The sequence below is a fragment of the Salvelinus sp. IW2-2015 genome, linkage group LG20 (assembly GCF_002910315.2).
Source record: "Salvelinus sp. IW2-2015 linkage group LG20, ASM291031v2, whole genome shotgun sequence".
Lineage (NCBI taxonomy): Eukaryota > Metazoa > Chordata > Actinopteri > Salmoniformes > Salmonidae > Salvelinus > Salvelinus sp. IW2-2015.
Genome location: NC_036860.1, coordinates 75,273,126 through 75,278,234, shown reverse-complemented (window position 1 = coordinate 75,278,234; position 5,109 = coordinate 75,273,126).

Below are 5,109 nucleotides of genomic sequence, written 5' to 3'. Positions count from 1 at the left end.
AAACCACTGAAGTGTACCAGCCTGAGAATCGAGGGATTAAGGGAATTAGCTGGTGACAAATGACAATGGGATGATTCATCTACACCCTGATTGTAGAGAGTACAGATGCAGCGGGAACAGAGCGCCTCTTTACACCAGAACTCCGAGGTTAAGAGGAATCTCTGCCGAGTTCGAGACGTTTTTTCTGGGGGGCTTTTCACTCATAGGCTGATAAAAATATGCAATGCACTAGATATTACCCGCACTACACCACAACACACACACACCACACACCACACACAGCACACACACACACACACACACACACACACACACACACACACACAACACACACACACTGTAAATGTATGAGGACTACCAGGTCCTGTTGACAACAGCTGCAGAACATCAGTATCTCTAATTCTGAATGAGAGCATGGAGGGGAGAGCATGAGAAAAGATGATAAAAAGGTGAGGATTAGAGAGTTGAGAGGGTACAAAAAGAGAGGAGAGCGATGGAAAATGGCAAATAGTGTGTGAGGAATTAATTCTATGTATGAGAAAGTGTGAAGTCTTGCCTTCCTTTAGGGACCAATATCGGTCCAGGGTCCAAAACTGTCATGCTCTTTTTTGTTGAAGAACCGGCATACTCAGCCCAAGACTGTTTTCCTTGGGATAGAGTGGAGTGGGCAATTGTGAGGGAGAAAAAATAAGGAAAAGGGGGAGAGAGGGAGGGAGCTGACTGAGAGAGGGTTGTATGAGTAAGGGAAATCAAGGTTCCAAACTATGCCTCATCGTTCTGGTCTCACAGTGTCTTCGGTGTCTGACGTCCTCACACCCCCTCTTCTTTCTGCCTTCTAACTTCAGCCCAGTGGTATGTGGTTTTGTGTGTTGGGGACAGACATGAAATGCAGCACATTGACCCCCAGACACTCCAGAGCTGCCTGCCTTCCTGCTGATTGCCTGATGGTTTGAGAAACAGCCAACAGCCCAGGTCACCAGGGCTCAAGGAGTTTTACAAGATTAGCCCAATCACTAATCACTTTGGAATTTGGAAACTATTTGCTGGCACATCAAGGCTTTGTCGATTCTTGGGCATTCCTGACAAGGCTGTATCCTTTTGGAGTGTCCAGCAGTGCATCCTGCCACCCACCCCCCTAACCCCCTCCATCTAACTCCCTGTTCCTAGCTCTTGCTGGTTGGGATGGATGGCAATGCTATGTAGACTTCAAGACCTACAATCTAGGGAAAAAAGGGTTCCAAAAGGGTACTTCGCTGTCCCCATAGGAGAACCCTTTTTGGTTCCAGGAAGAACCCTTTTTGGTTCCATGTAGAACCCTTTTGGATTACATGTAGAAACCTCTGTGGAAAGGGTTCTACATGGAACCCAAAAGGGTTCTACCTGGAACCGAAAGGGTTCTTCAAAGGATTCTCGTATGGGGAGAGTCAAATAACCATTTTAGGTTCTAGATAGCACCTTTTTTCAGGAGTGTACAAATAATAAGTGGCACGTTTTTGTATTGGCCTAAAAAATATCCTAACTTCAGGAATTAAAATAAAGAGAACTTATCAACTGAATTTAAAGCCAGAGTTGATTAACAACCACATTGTATTTGTTAATGAGAAAAGAAAATACAATTAATTTATGCATCATAAAAGCGTTTGCTGCTGCAACAGTACAGTTGTAGCCAAAAGTTTTGAGAATGACACAAATATTAATTTCCACAAAGTTTGCTGCTTCAGTGTCTTTAGATTTTTTTGTCAGATGTTACTATGGAATACTGAAGTATAATTACAAGCATTTAATAAGTGTCAAAGGCTTTTATTGACAATTACATGAAGTTGATGCAAAGAGTCAATATTTGCAGTGTTGACCCTTCTTTTTCAAGACCTCTGCAATCAGCCCTGGCATGCTGTCAATTAACTTCTGGGCCACATCCTGAGTGATGGCAGCCCATTCTTGCATAATCAATGCTTGGAGTTTGTCAGAATTTGTGGGTTTTTGTTTGTCCACCCACCTCTTGAGGTTTGACCACAAGCTCTCAATGGGATTAAGGTCTGGGGAGTTTCCTGACCATGGACCCAAAATATCGATGTTTTGTTCCCCGAGCCACTTAGTTATCACTTTTGCCTTATGGCAAGGTGCTCCATAATGCTGGAAAATGCATTGTTCATCACCAAACTGTTCCTGGATGGTTGGGAGAAGTTGCTCTCGGAGGATGTGTTGGTACCATTCTTYATTCATGGCTGTGTTCTTAGGCAAAATTGTGAGTGAGCCCACTCCCTTGGCTGAGAAGCAACCCCACTCATGAATGGTCTCAGGATGCTTTACTGTTGGCATGACACAGGACTGATGCTAGCGCTCACCTTGTCTTCTCCGGACAAGCTTTTTTCCGGATGCCCCAAACAATCGGAAAGGGGATTCATCAGAGAAAATGACTTTACCCCAGTCCTCAGCAGTCCAATCCCTGTACCTTTTGCAGAATATCTGTCCCTGATGTTTTTCCTGGAGAGAAGCGGCTTCTTTGCTGCCCTTCTTGACACCAGGCCATCCTCCAAAAGTCTTCGCCTCACTGTGCGTGCAGATGCACTCACACCTGCCTGCTGCTATTCCTGAGCAAGCTCTGTACTGGTGGTGCCCCGATCCCGCAGCTGAATCAACTTTAGGAGACGGTCCTGGCGCTTGCTGGACTTTCTTGGGCGCCCTGAAGCCTTCTTCACAACAATTGAACCGCTCTCCTTGAAGTTCTTGATGATCTGATAAATGGTTGATTTAGGTGCAATCTCACTGGCAGCAATATCCTTGCCTGTGAAGCCCTTTTTGTGCAAAGCAATGATGATGGCACGTGTTTCCTTGCAGGTAACCATGGTTGACAGAGGAAGAACAATGATTCCAAGCACCACCCTCCTTTTGAAGCTTCCAGTCTGTTATTCGAACTCAATCGGCATGACAGAGTGATCTCCAGCCTTGTCCTCGTCAACACTCACACCTGTGTTAACGAGAGAATCACTGACATGATGTCAGCTAATCCTTTTGTGGCAGGGCTGAAATGCAGTGGAAATGTTTTTTGGGGATTCAATTCATTTGCATGGCAAAGAGGGACTTTGCGATTAATTGCAATTCATCTGATCACTCTTCATAACATTCTGGAGTATATGCATCATCATACAAACTGAGGCAGCAGACTTTGTGAAAATTAATATTTGTGTCATTCTCAAAACTTTTGTCTACGACTGTACAGAGATTAGTGTGCATAAATGTTACAAGACTTCCAAGTCCCCTCCCCATTTATTTCTTACGGTGAACGTTTGTTGAAGGCGTCATTCAAATCCTGATTTGACAACTGTTTTGTCGCTCACGTTCCTGCGGCGCAACCCTGTATCTCCTTCCCATCTTCCAGCGAAACAATTTCTAAGCAGCATCGCAACACCTCTGCAAAGCACATTATGGACTTTACTGGAAACATTTTAATACATCGAAACATATCAAAGAAGACAAGGGTGGCACACATTGAAAATACTATTTTCTATGTACCTTTCCCTTCATAGCTCATGGAGCGAAAGCGAACTTTCAGCGGATTTTATGGTAAGTTTACATCGGAATAAAGTATTACACTGTCTGTACTTCGTATAGAAATTACTTTATTCACATATCTTTATCCTAACTGCTGATACATTATTATTGTAGGCTAATGCATAAATAAACTGTAAAGTAAAGACAAATTTAAACTATTTGTTTTCAATTTAGTTGCTGATGGTGGGGGCCATGTACTGGTATAGATCACGTTGATCAGTCCCTTACATTTTGAATCAAATCTATAACGTTGTATAGTCATTTTCTACATCGAGACGAGGTAGACTGTCGGATATTCTAGACAGGAGTTGAGATCGGTTGTGTGCCTGGAGCGCATAATTGTGGGTAGAGAGAGAGAACTGACAGTAGCGCATAGCTGGGGACAGTGGGACCAGTGCACTACCATCAGAAATGTTGCAATAAGGGAACCTCTTATGATAAGTGTTTTGCTGCTGCTCCATTTTTGCTGCTCTCAGATCAGTTACTAGCAGAGTGATTGTGTGAGGTAAGCCTCACTATTCACTGGCCTGTGATGCTGGCAGGATCTCAGTACAGTTTTGCCATGACACACCAGCAGTGGCCAATTGATTTCAATGTTTTGAAGTATTGGGTTTCTTGGGGTCCAATTGAGGTTTTAAGACACCTGTTTGTGAAATAATTAACCCCTATAGAATTTATATGAGAGAGCATTGAGTTAGAATTACATATTCAAAGTGTTACAGGACAATGGATTAGGCTTTCGGTTACTCTTGTTCTATTTACACATCATGCTGAATACTGGCAGTGGGTAGTCATTTCCTGATGTAGGGGTGCACGCATTCAGAGGAAATTAATCAATGTTAATCAACTCTGACCTCATTTTGTAAGTTAACCCTGATTTACAGTTTCTTAAACAATGTACATGCAGCCAAGATGAGTGGTCTGGTTTTAGGTTCATTCTACAGTATGCACCTGGGGATGTTGAGAATGTAAGTATGTAAGGGGCCAGAAATTGGATTAGAGAAAGAAAATATCAAAAAACAAACACAACTTTATCTCCCGCAGAGATTGGATTTCCTTGTTGGTGACACACACTCACGAGCGCGCACACAGACACTCACAATAAAACATTAATGCATAAGAGATGATGGTCCCAGACTGTCCAAAATAATTAGCCTAATTTCCTATAGCCTACTTGAAATTATAATCACTGAAACACAGTAACAATGTGAATTTCTAATGATATTTTGGTAACTGGACTGAGAACATTCACTGTCACCTTGTGCACTAAATGGCCTCTACTGATGTTTGCCATGTGGAAGTTTAGAGAGCAAACACTCTCTGGTCTGGTGGTCTAACATGCTATTGAAATGGAATAGGGATGTATTTACACTCCACTGTTGTTCTGACTTATTGCCCCTCTGTTGTGTACCATACAGTAAGTATGGTCAAGAAGACACTGGTTAATGACGAGAGAGAGTGCTGGGAAATGAACATCTTTGGAGATTTATTTGAGCATTAGGCAATGCAGTGTTGAAATGTTGCAATGTATTGCATCAAGGGAATTATGGGGAGGGA